Raw genomic sequence first — 15,622 nt, 5'->3', positions numbered from 1 at the left:
AGGATCATTGAGAGTAACAGATAAACGTACTTAATTATGCAATAATCTTGATAAAACTACATGTAGATTTTTTTTTAAATCCAGGAGTGCAACCAGGGAGACAGTGAGACATTTAGTCAATATTTGGAAACAACCCATATGTTATACTGACTGTTATGAGAAAGAGCGACAGACAGATAGAAGGAAGGGCAGACGGAGAAGTCCTCATCCTCACTGCTGAAACCTTGAGGGTTGGGAGTAGCAGTAAGAAAAGAGGGAGGCCAGGAGGAGAAGATAGTAAGAGAATTTAGTTCGATTCGCTTAGCTTTAGGATATTAATTCATGGAGAGACTATCGGCTCCATTGGCATGTATTTTAGTTTTGATTTTAAGTTTATGTTTGGTAAATTCGCTAGGAAGAGATATGACTATTTACACAGACAAGCACATAGGCATTTAAAACCATACAAAGCAGCACAGATAAATCTTAACCTCTTGTCGTTCGCCTAGGATAGGGGGCGCTACAGCGATTTTTGAAAAATATTTGTGCCCATTTTAAACGGCCTCCTACTCAAACTCAGAAGCTAGGATATGCATATAATTAATACTTGTGGATAGAAAACACTCTAAAGTTTCTAAAACTGTTTGAATGGTGTCTGTGATTATAACAGAACTCATATGGCAGTCAAAACCCCGAGACCGATCGTAACAGGAAGGGGAATTCTGAATTGCGGACTCCACTTCATCAGTTTGCCTGTAAATCACACAGTGAGCAATGGTTCATTGAGCACTTCCTATTGCTTCCACTAGATGTCCCCAGTCTTTACAAAGTGATTTGAGCCTTCTACTGTGAAAACTGAATGAATGAGACGCAGTGGAACGTGGTCACACGGAGAGGGCCATCACCATTATGACGCCGGCGCCCCTGGCTACCCTCCCCTTTCGAAAAGTTTTGAAACACAATGCAATCGTCCCCCTTGAATCTTATTGGAGCTCTGGTTGAAAAAGGGCCTAAAGATTTATGTTATACAACGTTTGACATGTTTGAACGAACCTAAATAAAAAAAAATGCATTTTTTCGAAGGTGGAGTCCCGCGCACGACGGAACTTTTGGTGCAGCCTTCAGAACGCGTTAACAAGAATAAGCTATTGGAACATAAAGGATTAACTTTTTCGAACGAAAATACATTTGTTGTGGACCTGGGATTCCTAGAAGTGCTTTCTGATGAAGATAATCAAAGGTAAGGGATTATTGACAATAGTATACAAGACTAGATTTGATATGTGATTGTTCCAAGATGGCGCTGACCTGTAACGGTAGCCTATTTTTCTGAGTATCGCATCCCCTTTTATCGCAAAGTGTGATTACCCAGTAAAGTTATTTTAAACCTGTTAGGGCTAGGGGGCAGTATTGACACGGCTGGATAAAAACGTACCCGATTTAATCTGGTTACTACTCCTGCCCAGTAACTAGAATATGCATATAATTATTGGCTTTGGATAGGAAACACTCCAAAGTTTCTAGAACTGTTTGAATGGTGTCTGTGAGTATAAAAGAACTCAAATGGCAGGTCAAAACCTGAGAAGATTCTGTACAGGAAGTACCCTGTCTGACCATTTCTTGGCCTTCTTTGCCATCTCTATACATTACAAAGGATCTCTGCTGTTACGTGACACTTCCTACGGCTCACATGGGCTCTCAGAAGGCGGCAAAAAGCTGAATCGTGGCTTTGCAGGCTCTGGCTGAAAAAAAGTAGCGCGTTTGGGTAGTGGCTGGTTACAGTACTGTGAGACACAGGCTCGTGCCCGCGTCGACCGAAAGCTTTGTTTCTTTCCTCTGTTTAGCTAAAAGGAGATTCCCGGTCGGAATATTATCGCTTTTTTTACGAGAAAAATGGCATAAAAATGGATTTTAAACAGCGGTTGACATGCTTCGAAAGTACGGTAATGGAATATTTAGAATTTTTTTGTCACGAATTGCGCCATGCTCGTAAACCTGATTTACCATTTCGGATAGTGTCTGGAACGCACGAACAAAACGCCGCTATTTGGATATAACGATGGATTATTTTGGACCAAACCAACATTTGTTATTGAAGTAGCAGTCCTGGGAGTGCATTCTGACGAAGACAACAAAGGTAATCAAACTTTTGTAATAGTAAATCTGTTTTTGTATTTTTGAGGAATTTGTAATTCGCGCCACGCCTATCATTGGATATTGGAGCAGGTGTTCCGCTAGCGGAACGTCTTGATGTAAGAGGTTAAATAAAGGGAACTTTAGAATGTTGAAGATATCCTATTAAAGAGGAAGAGATTTTCTAGGAGGACAAAAAGCTTAATAGTTTAAAAACAATTCCAGACTGGTCAACACGTTTTAAAGTGTTAAAGGGCAATGCGTTCACAAGTGTCATTAATCATCTTCTAAATGTCAGAGTGCCATTCAACAAGGAACTGTACCTGTAACACAATAAACATATTGTCTAGCCTAGGCAATGGGCCAAGGAAAGCCTACCTCTCTCGTGTGCTTTCTTCTGACTTTGCATTCCTGCTAAACCAGATCTAAAAGAAAATGAAAAAAAATACATGAATGTAATTTAGTGTTAATATGGTCTCTGTAAGAACATGTCCAGATACAAGACAGTGTTGTCCTGCTACCTTGTCTCCATAGAACACACATAGAACCTCAGCTCTCCACAGGACACATCATTCCAGCCCTGCCCACCTGTTGTCAAGGCAACAACAAATCACACTTCAGTTATTTCAATGTGCTCAGAGTGTGTGTGTGTGTGTGTGTGTGTGTGTACCTCCTGTGTGTAGCTCCATACAGTTCTCCCCCTGTCCAGAGTTACTGGGCTCATCCTCCTCCCAGTAAAAACGGTCAACAGCTGAGCCGTCACTCCACAGCCACATCCCCTCCTTATCACAGAAAAACATTGATTGATTGATTCCACTGCTTTTTGTTTTTAAACAGAAAGTACATTGAGCTTTTGCCTGTGTAACCTGTAGACATTTGACAGATTGATTGACAGACTGACTGACTGATGAATTATTGACCCAGTTTACCTGAGCTGCGTCGTAGCCTCCTATCCAGACCGGCTGGTCTGTGTGTCTCCTGACCAGATCCTGGACAAACATCTGTTGACCAGGGCTGTGAACCGACACCAGGTTCCCTCTGTGCTGGGAGCAGTACGACTAGAGGGACACCCAGAAAACACTGTGTTAGCCCGCTGAGCTAAAGCCCAGGCAGTACCTCAGGGAGCAAAGATCAATGCAGGCTAGAAATGGACATTTCCTGATGTAAATGTGTGCTTGCTAGTCTTGAAGTATCAATGGTTGTGAAATAGTAGTAGTAATTAGTAATTGTCTCTCCCTGTTACAAGTGTTACCTCTGCAGTGGCCCAGGTGGCCCAGACGGGGTAGAAGGAGAAGCAGCGATGCTCATTCTGATGCCACCCGGCTGGGCATGGTGACTGGGAGTCCACCCCTTCCACCTCCTCCTCTGTAGTGTTCACCACCCCCGAGGCAGCATCCACCCCTGGAACAACAACTACACACACCGACAGTATGTACTGTTAAAGAGCTGTGGTTGACTTAGTTTACCTGGTACATTAAAGCAATTAATGGAATAATCCCAAAAGTGCAAAATAAACTAGATCAAGTAGCACCTCAAATACTTTATAGCATTTAGAGTTGTGTTTGACCAGATACAATGCAATTTTACAGTTAACAAATTGACAACAGACTTTCAGCATGCTTATAGAGGTGGACATTGAACATGTACGACGCTTACAAAAATGGTTGATGATTGGCTGAGTGAAAATCATGATAAAAAGATTGTGGGAGCTGTTTTGTTAGACTTCAGTGTGGCCTTTGACATTATCAATCAAAGTCTGATACTGGAAAAACGTATGTGTTATGGCTTTACACCACCTGCTATATTGTGGATAAAGAGTTACCTGACCTGCCTAGTTAAATAAAGGTTACATGGTTTTTTAATTACAGAACACAGAGGGTGTTCTTTATCATTGAATTAAACTATTTACACACACACTGTTTCATTTCAAGTTTCAACTTTTATATTTGCCTGTTGCGAGGTGCAGAGCCATCACTGCCCAACAAAGAAGCAGAGACATCCTACCAACCGATCTACAGAGGAAACAATGATATTATATTACATAACAACTTAGCTTTACATTTAATAACCTTTAATAGTGTTAAAGGGATCATGAATACCATTTTAACGTCTCTGTGTGCATTATGAAGGAAGGTAGTGGTTGTTTCACGAGCAAATGCTATCTAGCATTAGTACAATGACTGGAAGTCTCCAGGTACGGTAGCATTGCAAATGTACCTGTAGACTTCCAGTCATTGCGCTAGAATCGTACATTATGCATTTAACATAACTTAATTTAAAATGACATTGCATAACATGACAAAACATAACACAACTTTTAAGTGACATAAGTTAACATGACATAAGAGAGCAGCTCCATCTGTAACATAGTACATTACCTGTACATAGATCAGAGAATGTTGAGAGTACCTGAGCTAGCCAGTAACACTGTGACAGTAGTAGTAGCTTGGTCCTGGTAGGATAGCTCAGAGCATCTGCTCTTTTCTACCTGCTTCTGGCTTGGATTAGTCACTGTTGAGGAGGAGGAGGAGTGAATTCAGATGACGTGAGGAGAAGAGATGAGGAAATGATATGGTACTGCAGAACAGCAACCAGCCCATATCGTCCTCTCTACACTAGTGGTTGTGTCCTAAAAGCCTCAGCCCTGCCCACTCTCATTATCAGTCAGACTAGAATCACATCAACATCCTGCTAGTTCTAACAACACATCTCCTGTTCTGACAGACTAGAATCACATCAACATCCTGCTAGTTCTAACAACACATCTCCTGTTCTGACAGACTAGAATCACATCAACATCCTGCTAGTTCTAACAACACATCTCCTGTTCTGACAGACTAGAATCACATCAACATCCTGCTAGTTCTAACAACACATCTCCTGTTCTGACAGACTAGAATCACATCAACATCCTGCTAGTTCTAACAACACATCTCCTGTTCTGACAGAAGACACAGAGCAAACCCCTCAGACACGCACTAACCTTAAGTAAGGTCACACACTCGCTCTCTCGCTGTATCACACTTACATATTATAGTGCATGTTAATGTACAAAGAAACTTGGTTGCAAAAAAAAAACATCTTTGCATCTCAACAAATTATTATTTAGGATTGAAAAAGGACTTCGGGCTACACTTGAATGTCTAAAACCAGATGGATCGTTTGACAAATGATGATGGACCTGCAAATTGATTTTGACAAACAAATCAGTCCAAAAACGGTCTCTCTCTTTCAAAATCCCCATGTGGCCCTTAAGCCAAAATTACTATTAAACCCACCCTGATGTAAAGGGACAAGAGGAGAGAGAGAGTGAAAGTCAAATCAAATCAAATCGTATTTGTCACCTGCGCCGAATACAACAGTTGTAGTACACCTTACAGTGAAACGCTTACTTACAGGCCCTAACCAACAGTGCAGTTTTTAAGTAAAACATTGCGTGAGTGAGAGAGAGAAGAGGGAGAGAGAGAAAGAGAGGGAGAGAGAGAAATAAAGAGAGGGAGAGAGAGGGAGACTTTCTTTACTGATACATTCTCATTTCATTTCATTAAAACCTCCCCACACTCCCACCCCACTTTAAAAACAAATAGCTCATGTGCTGCATAATCACATGTACAGATGGAGGGAGAGAGAGAGTGAGAGAGTGAGAGAGTGACAGAGAGAGACAGAGAGAGACAGAGAGACAGAGAGAGAGAGAGGGAGGAGAGAGAGACAGAGAGAGAGACAGAGAGACAGAGAGGGAGGAGAGAGAGACAGAGATACAGAGAGATGGAGAGAGAGAGCTAAAGGATCAGCCCCCCAGCTACACCACCTCCAGCTTAGACACAGAGCTTCTACAGGACCAGATCAACCAGTGCAGGACCCAGCTGAAGAACTCTGTCCAGGAGCTGAGAGAGAGCCTTACCACAGCGCTTGAGGAGGTAAAGGCCACCATGAGGAGAGAGCCTTACCACAGCACTTGAGGAGGCGAAGGCCACCATGAGGAGAGAGCCTTACCACAGCGCTTGAGGAGGTAAAGGCCACCATGAGGAGAGAGCCTTACCACAGCTCTTGAGGAGGTAAAGGCCACCATGAGGAGAGAGCCTTACCACAGCGCTTGAGGAGGTAAAGGCCACCATGAGGAGAGAGCCTTACCACAGCGCTTGAGGAGGTAAAGGCCACCATGAGGAGAGAGCCTTACCACAGCGCTTGAGGAGGTAAAGGCCACCATGAGGAGAGAGCCTTACCACAGCACTTGAGGAGGTAAAGGCCACCATGAGGAGAGAGCCTTACCACAGCGCTTGAGGAGGTAAAGGCCACCATGAGGAGAGAGATAGTGCAGCCTTTACCTTTACCCACAACCATCCCATACCGACCACCCTTTACACACACCCCAGTCAAGAAGGAGGCTCACATGGGGACACCTACTACAGAGAGAAGCTCTCTGGCCCCCCCTGACACACCCCCCACACACCCTCCTTAAACACAAGCCCTGTGTAGCCCAGCCCCAGACCGTAAACCAACTACTCTGGTAAAACCCACTGAGGTGGCCATCCTCCTTGACTCAAATGGGAAATTCATCCAAGAGGAGAAACTCTTCCCCCACCACAAGGTGTCCAAAATATGGTGCCCAAAAACGCAGGATGCACTCCACATCCTGTCCCAGCCTGACTTTGGCACACCAGGCCACATTATTAATCACACTTGCACCAACAACCTGCGAGAGGAGAAGGAGAGAGTAGGCAGCCTGGTCAACAGAGTAGCAGAGAGGGCCTCTGAGTGGTTCCCCAACTCCCACATCACCATCTCCACTCTGCTGCCCCGCAAAGACTTTCATCCCCGTACCATTCAGAAAGTCAACGCTGACATCACCAGAGGGTGTGGCCTACTCCCGAACGTGCACATTGCTCACCACCCAACAGTCACCCGAGAGCACCTGCATGACCACTCCCACCTGAGGAAGCAGACAGTTGGGATATTTACCAAGTCTCTAAAGGACGTGGTACTTGGTAGACAAACACCCCATGACGCACTGGACAGAGGATCACCCAGAGACCCCCAACCAGACCCAGCGCACCCCACAGTCCCCACCCACCACCAGAGTATCATCACCTCCATCAGCTTAGCCAGACTGGACCGGGCCCAGCCTATTACCCTGCAGCAGACCACCACCTCTACCAGACCAGAGAGGAAGCCCCCTGGCCCAGACCTGGCCCCTGTCCACTCCACAAGGACCAACGCAGCTACACGGAAGTCCTCAGAGGACAGGAGAACTCTGTAGGATTGAGTGAGATTAAACAGCTCCTCCAATACATCTGCACTAAACTGCACTATGCGCACAAACACACAGCTATTGTACTAAAAGTTTACTTACTATGGCCCATTTATTGCTTTACCTCCTTACTCCATTTGCACACACTGTATATAGATTTTTCTATTTTGTTATTGACAGTACTTTTGTTTATCCCATGTGTAACTGTGTTGTTGTTTTTGTCACACTGCTTTGCTTTAACTTGGCCAGGTTACAGTTGTAAATGAGAACTTGTTCTCAACTGGCCTACCTGGTTAAATAAAGGTGAAAAAAACAAACCCCCCCAAAAAACAGCATTCCACCTGCCACAATCAACAGCCTGATCAACTCTTGGTGAAGGAGATGTTTGTGGCAAATGATGGTTACACCAGATACGGACTAGTTTTCTGATCCACACCCATACCTTTTTTAAAGTTATCTTTGACCAACAGATGCATATCTGTATTTGCAGTCATGTTGAATCCATAGATAAGGGCCTGATGAATGAATTTACATTGACTGGTTTCCTTATAAGAACTAACTCAGTAAAATCTTTTAAATTGTTGCATGTTGAGTTGATATTTTCTGTTCAATGTAGTATTAATGAAACTATTTGTTTTCATATTATAATTTGGTGTATATAATTTGTTTTTATGTATTTTCAATTTTAACTTGTCATCTTCAATCATTTTAAATGGATTTTATACATCTGTGGTTGTATTGTGTTTTTACATTGTTAAATCTAATCCTCTAGCGGGTCACGGAACACACCTTCCACGTTGTTCATTATTTTCCATTGAACCCATAGCCCCTGGTTGATTATCCCTCACATAACATTGATTAGATGGTATGACTTGAATTGAAGGATTTTCCCTTTTGCCTTGACATTGGCAGGATGTTTTTACACAAGGAAGTGAATCCTCCATATTACCTTTTTAAAAGGGTATTTTTCTTTGTTTTCTTACAGTTTACAGTATATGTATTGTGGTTAGGGGTTGTTTCTGGACAGGAATGCCAGGTCCACTTTGACATTATGCTGAAGTTTTTCTTAATGGAAATTCAGTCCACCACTGTGTCTTGTCTGATGTACAAATCTATAGATGGAATCCATTTAACATTCCCTATTTCTCCACTAAACCACTGGTTTGTTACTCATACACCGCATATCGTTGTAACAGGGGAGATGTTGTTTTTAGTTAGGCTATAGAAAATATAACAAGTAGTGAAATAACACAAACATTCTGAAAGCGGTTAAATATTTATTTCAAGAAAAATACACATAATCGTATTTTTTTTAAAAACATTTGAGATTTTTCCCAATAATCAACATACACAATAGTTAGTCTACAGAATACAGGATGAATGAGGTTATAAAATATATATATTTTCCTATAAATGAAGAATGTTATTATCCCTAAACTACAACAGTGACTGATATATATAGTACATTAAAAATGGTAGTTTTATGTTAGAGTATATATTTCATGAAAATAAAGGAGAGCCGCACACTCTAGGAGCCCTGTCTTCATCAGGGTATAAAACAAAGGGTATGTATTTCACCAACAGAAAATGAATGGCGCCAGACATCTGTATACCCAATGTGACGTTAGTGTGTACACATCCTCCACGGACCCTCCGAACACAGCCCCGGCGTAGTAGTAGTCTCCCTCATCCATTGGGATGTAGGCTGTCGAGGCTGGGCGCCCGTTCATATGTGAAGAGGTCACGTGTCGCCTGGTAAAACCATGGGTGAATCACAGCAACCAGCCTGCCCAGAGACTCGGCCCCCCAGCGAGCGTGGAACTTGCTGTCCACGTCCAGACAGAAGATGTAGTCGGCCTCCCTGCTGATCTGACGTTCGATGGCTGTCTGAATATTCTCCATCCTCCGGGCTGATATCTCCTGCCAGCGGTTTGAACCTGGGACCTGGATCACACTCAAATGTCTCCCCTGGGACAGGTTCACTGATGGAACATCATCGGGACGATCAGTGAAAACGTAGTAGCGCACGTTGAAGTCGACCATGAAGTGCTTCTCTGCTGTCTCCAGGAAATCTTGGAGAAAGTGGACGTATCTGTCAGAATTTAAAGACACACAGGTAACTGACAAAATATAGGAAACATCAACATAAAGGGTACTTAATAGAGAGTTGGGCCACCACCAGCCACCTTGGGCCACCACCCGCAACCTTGGGCCACCACGAGCCACCTTTGGCCACCACCAGCCACCTCAAATCTTAGCCAAGCTGTGAATCATGACATCATGATATTGTATTACCTGCCATGTGACATTAGCTGGTTATGTTCTCATACACTGAGTGGTTTTTTTGTTGTCTTGCCCATTCACCATCGGAATGGCACACATACACAATCCATGTCTCAATTGTGTCGAGGCTTAACAATCCTTCTTTAACCTGTCTCCTCCCCTTCCTCTACACTGATTGAAGTGGATTTAACAAGTGACATCAATAAGGGATCATAGCTTTCACCTGGATCACCTAGTCAATCTGTTATGGAGAAAGCACGTGTTCATAATGTTTGTACACTCACTGTAGTTTCAGTGTTGTAAAAATAATGATAGTTTAACTTCCCTTTTGAATATTTGGGAAAAGTTGTAGGCTACTCACTTTCCAACGTCAAACACTGTGGTTGCTATGGTGAGGTTCATGGACTTGTAGATTATGTCGACAAGGTCAGGGTCAAAGGTTCCTTCCCAGACGATGGGTGCCAACCATGGGGTGACTGCCACCACATCAGTACGACTAAAGAAACAGAACAAGATCAAGCCTGACTGTGTTGTACTGATTATGATCTCAATGTTTACAGATATACAGATCAAGCCTGACTGTGTGGTACTGATTATGATCTCAATGTTTACAGATATACAGATCAAGCTGGAATGTGTTGTACTGATTATGATCTCAATAGTTTTGCAAATAAAGGTCCTTGAAAAGGTGTGTGGTATACTAGGCTACACGCTGATGTGGAAGTTAACAATGATAAGTAACTAACATAAGATAAAACCACTAATCACCCCACCAAGACACTGGGCTGCTTGTACAATAGCCTGGGAGAAGAAAACGTAATTCATTAGTTAATGAAGATATGGGCTGATGTTATTGTTCTCTCATAAAAAGGTGCTAGTACCAAAAAGGGGTTTTAACTTCACTGTAAGGGAAACCTTTTTGGGCTGTGGAGAACCTTTTTATTCTTTCTTTGGATAATAATTCATTAAAAAATGCTATAATAGGATAGTAGTTCATTTTTTTTATTTTATTTTGTTTCACCTTTATTTAACCAGGTAGGCAAGTTGAGAACAAGTTCTCATTTACAATTGCGACCTGGCCAAGATAAAGCAAAGCAGTTCGACAACATACAACAACACAGAGTTACACATGGAGTAAAACAAACATACAGTCAATAATACAGTAGGAAAATAAGTCTATATACAATGTGAGAAAATGAGGTGAGATAAGGGAGGTAAAGGCAAAAAAGGCCATGGTGGCAAAGTAAATACAATATAGCAAGTAAAACACTGGAATGGTAGATTTGTAGTAGAAGAAAGTGCAAAGTAGAAATATAAATAATTGGGTGCAAAGGAGCAAAATAAAATAAATAAAATAAATAATTACAGTAGGGGAAGGGGTAGTTGTTTGGGCTAAATTATAGATGGGCTATGTACAGGTTCAGTGATCTGTGAGCTGCTCTGACAGCTGGTGCTTAAAGCCAGTGAGGGAGATAAGTGTTTCCAGTTTCAGAGATTTTTGTAGTTCGTTCCAGTCAACCCAGTCTAATCTAGGTTGCTTTTAAAAAAAAATGTATAAGGGTGGTTGCGATAATAACATTTGTATAATTTCCGTGTAGTTTTTTAATCCACGTGGTTTCACCCTTGGATGTAAACATGAGGTTTGTGGAGAACTGATTTGGGGGTTGGTAATTAGGTAGTGGTGTGTTCTCCAGAGGCTGTGAGATATAGTTACGTTAAGACCCTTTAAGTTAGAGTGATTGAGGTTTGTAAAGTTAACACGAGCACTCAACCCACTGCGACTTGGTCCCTTTCATACGACGACCGTTACACCTGCATCGAAATCGCTAAGCAGTTTATTTTGAAGCAGTGTGCCGATGCTTGTATCGCTTTATCGTAAACATGTGTTCAATGACGTCCAAAGCTTCGAAAACAACCACCTGATTGGTTTGGTATTGGTTTTGGTGGAAGACAAAAAGTCTACACTACGGGCGTGTGCCACGTCATTTATAATCATTTGACGATTAAACGATGAAATGTTTGTGGAGGACTGACTTGGGGTTGGTAACTTTTGAATTAGTAATTCATTTGATTAATATTACGGTGTTTTCTATTCCATGAAAAATGAAAAAACCTCTGGGTTTCTGTTAGGATGGAACGGAAAATGTGGCGCTGTACAACGTGACGGTTGGCAGTACAGTACTGGGCTATTTAGCTAAAGAAACCCTGTGTAGTGCGGACAGGAGACCGGGTTCAATTCCCTGACGGGGAAGAAGGAGTAGGATGTCCTTGTAAATAATCATTTGTTCTTAACTGATTCCATATGTGTTATTTCATAGTTGTGATGTCTTCACTATTATTCTACAATGTAGAAAATAGTAAAAATAAAGAAAAATCCTGGAATGAGTAGGTGTGTCCAAACTGGTACTCTACGTAACTCAACATTTGTATTATGTATCTCGACAGAATAGACAGATCAGAGCAAATGGCTGTCACACTATCTAATGTCACATAAGACAATTTTTTTATTTTTTTTATTTAACCTTTATTTAACTGGGCAAGTCAGTTAAGAACAAATTGTTATTTACAATAACAGCCTAGGAACAGCCTAGGAACTGCCTTGTTCAGGGGCAGAATGACTAAACTTTACATTGTCAGCTCAGGGATTAGATCTAGCAACATTTTCGGTTACTGGCCCAACGCTCTAACCACTACCTGTCGCCACAAAATGTATGTATCTTTCCAAGATTGACGAAGTGTAACATGAAAAAGGAATTTGAAGTAAATGGCAACCAAAGTCAAAGTCAAAGTCATTGTGGAAAAAGAGGATCTTAACAGTGACCTCCAGGCTCTTCCACATCAGGGAACACATAAATATGGAGAGGTTGAAAATGTCAGTGAAGATACTTGCCAGCTGGTCAGCGCATGCTCTGAGTACATGTCGTGGTTATCCATCCCGGTCCTGCAGCCTTGTGAATGTTAACCTGTTTAAAGGTCTTACTCACATTGGCTATGGAGAGTGTAATCACACAGTTGTCCGTAACAGCTGGTGCTCTCATTCATGGTTCAGTGTTGCTTGCCTCGAAGCGAGCATAGAAGGCATTTAGCTTGGTTGTTAGGCTCGCGTCACTGGTGCAGCTTGCGTCTGGGTTTCCCTTTGTAATCCGTAATAGTTTCCAAGCCCTGACACATCTGACGAGCAACAGAGCCGGTGTAGTACGATTCAATCTTAATCCTGTATTGATGCTTTGCCTGTTTGATGGTTCGTCTGAGGGCTTTGTGAGATTTACGGATTAGTGTCCCACTCTTTGAAAGCGGTAGCTCTAGCCTTTAGCTTACTGCAGATGTTGCCTTTAATCCATGACTGTTGTTTAGGATATGTACGTACGGTCACTGTGGGGACGACGTTGTCGATGCATAATCCAATCAGTGCAAAACAGTCCTGAAACTTACTGTTTGCTATGGACAACTTCCGTATCGCTGGTACATCCTGTTTGAGTTTTTGCTTATAAACAGAAATTAAGAGGATGGTGTTATGGCCAGATTTGCCAAATGCAAGGTGAGGAAGAGCTTTGTATGTGTCTCTGTGTGTAGAATAGCGGTGATCTAGAGTTTTTTTTTTTGCATGTTGTTTGTTGATAAATGGATTTTGTCTGCTTGAGATTGGAGTCTGCGGTTTGATGGCTGGTCTGGTGGAATATTTAACTGTTTGTCTGTGTCCTTGTGTTCGGGAGGGGAAGGGGTTTGGTCTGGGTTGGCAGTTAAATGTGCAAGAGATTTTCATCCATGTGGATAAAAAAAACTACATTTAAATTCCACTAATTGTTTTGTTCTAGAAATTGTTGCTGATGTACTCAGAGCCAGATTCATTGCGGTGAAGAAACTAACGCCCATGGGCGTGGCGTAGAGTTTGGCCAGGAGCATGGAGTTTGGGTTGCCAGCCAAATGGTGAATGATGGGACAGTAAAATACTGATACACACCTTTCTGGAGAGACGATGTTCTGTACTCTGCTCCTGAATATGGGCTTACTCAGGCTGTATGAGTAGAAAGACATAGTACAATGATTAATGACAGCTATGGCTGTACAGTATACATAATACACATACAGTATCTGTGTAGCTCTTAGTGATGGGCACCGATATGGAAACTCTATATCGATGTCAGTTGCATTTTTTCAAACTGATATCAATGTCATATCGATTTTATGAAGTCCAGACAACTGCATGCTGATTTCCCATTAGGACAACTGGGAATTTTCTGTCGGCATAACTTTATTTCAACAAACATAATTGTTAATGGATAGTTCATGGATAGCCTACTCACAGACACAATGAGAGAACCAATACATGATGGTTTAACCTTAATACACATTGGAAACTGTTGAGCATGAAAAACCCAGCAACGTTGCAATTCTTGACACAAACCAGTGAGCCTCTCACCTACTACCAAACCCCGTTCAAAGACACTTAAATCTTTTGTTTTTTCCATTCAACCTTTGAATGGCACACATATGCAATCCATGTCTCAATTCTCTCGAGTCATAAATCCTTCTTTAACCTGTCTCCTCCCTTTCATCTACACTGATTGAAGTGGATGTAGTAAGTGACATCAGTAAGGGATCATAGCTTTCACCTGGATTCACCTGTCAGTTTATGTCATGGAAAGACAGTGTCCTTAATGTTTTGTACACTCAGTGAGTAAACGCAGCATGTAAAGTGTTGGTCCCATGTTTCATGAGCTGAAATAAAACATCTCAGAAATGTTATTTCTCTCAAATGTTGTGCACAAATGTGTTTACATCCCTGTTGGTGAGCATTTCTCATTTGCCAAGATATCCATCCACCTGACAGGTGTGTCATATCAAGAAGCTGATTAAAGATCATTACACAGGTGCACCTTCTGCTGGGGACAATAAAAGGCCACTCTAAAATGTGTAGTTTTGTCACACAACACAATGCTACAGATGTCTCATGTTTTGAGGGAGTGTGCAATTGGCATGCTGACTCCACCAGAGCTACTGCCAGAGAATTGAATGTTCATTTCTCTAACATAAGCCGCCTCCAATGTTGTTTTAAAGAATTTGGTAGTACGTCCAACAGGCTCCAAGTGTGAGCCAAGTCAGGAAGAACTGGTACTCACTAAGCAAGTAGTGTGACGTCTGATACACACATATGGTTTTCATTAAGTATTGTAGTTTGTTAAACCATTTTTTCACAATGTGAAAACAACCAAACCAAATGGAAAAAAATACTATGGAACAAATAATCAAACCTTGATTTCACTATAGCAAACAAACTGTAAGAAAATGCCCCTTTTTATGCATGCCATTGTGATAACAACAGACTGATCCAAATTGCTAGTTGGGTCATGGGGTTGGGATTTTCCGATGGGTCTGGGTTTGTTGGAACCAAAGCTAATGGTTGTTGGTTTGCTCTTAGTGGGACTATAATTTGTTGGTTTTATCCAGTTGAACCTCTGAACCAGTTTGAAAGCAATGGGAAGCTTGTTGATGGCCCATCAGCAGGCCGTTAAGTATGCTACGTTGAAGGCCTATGAGATGGTTTTGTTCCTCCAGGAACAGTCATGTTTGCTCTCTTTCATAATAGTGTAGGGTAACAGCAACGATGAACCAATATCACAATGTGACTTGTTCACATCCTTATTGGTGCTCACCATTAGTAACTGTGTACAGTACATCTCTGTTATCCTGTCTGGGCTAGGGGGCAGTATTTTCACGGCCGGATGAAAAACGTACCCAATTTAAACAGGTTACTACTCTGGCTCAGAGACTAGAATATGCATATTATTAGTAGATTTGGATAGAAAACACTCTGAAGTTTCTAATACTGTTTGAATGGTGTCTGTGAGTATAACAGAACTCATATGGCAGGCAAAAACCTGAAAAGAAAACCTACCAGGAAGTGGATTGTAGTTTTTCAAGACTGGGCCTATTCAGTATACAGTGACTTAGGGTTCAGTTTGCACTTCCTAAGGCTTC

At 42.0% G+C, this 15,622-nt stretch overlaps 1 long non-coding RNA gene and 1 pseudogene across 5 annotated transcripts in view; both read right to left on the bottom strand.

The window, feature by feature from the left end:
* The window catches only part of LOC106599483 (uncharacterized), a 96,209-nt gene that overhangs the window by 17,319 nt on the left and 63,268 nt on the right, over positions 1-15,622 (bottom strand). The window contains exons 1-7 of one of the 5 annotated variants that reach the window (XR_006760189.1): positions 4,491-4,623; positions 4,063-4,124; positions 3,365-3,525; positions 3,042-3,170; positions 2,783-2,894; positions 2,634-2,700; positions 2,491-2,537 (exon numbers count right to left, since the gene is read on the bottom strand). This is a non-coding gene — a long non-coding RNA (uncharacterized lncRNA). The other 4 variants (XR_006760191.1, XR_006760192.1, XR_006760193.1 and 1 more) reach the window with 4 other exon arrangements.
* LOC123728278 (globoside alpha-1,3-N-acetylgalactosaminyltransferase 1-like) overlaps positions 8,737-15,622 on the bottom strand; it is a 30,274-nt pseudogene continuing 23,388 nt past the window's right edge.

Source organism: Salmo salar, chromosome ssa17 (assembly GCF_905237065.1).
Source record: "Salmo salar chromosome ssa17, Ssal_v3.1, whole genome shotgun sequence".
Lineage (NCBI taxonomy): Eukaryota > Metazoa > Chordata > Actinopteri > Salmoniformes > Salmonidae > Salmo > Salmo salar.
The sequence above is the reverse complement of the archived record's forward strand: the minus strand, read 5'-3'. Positions and strand labels throughout refer to the sequence as shown.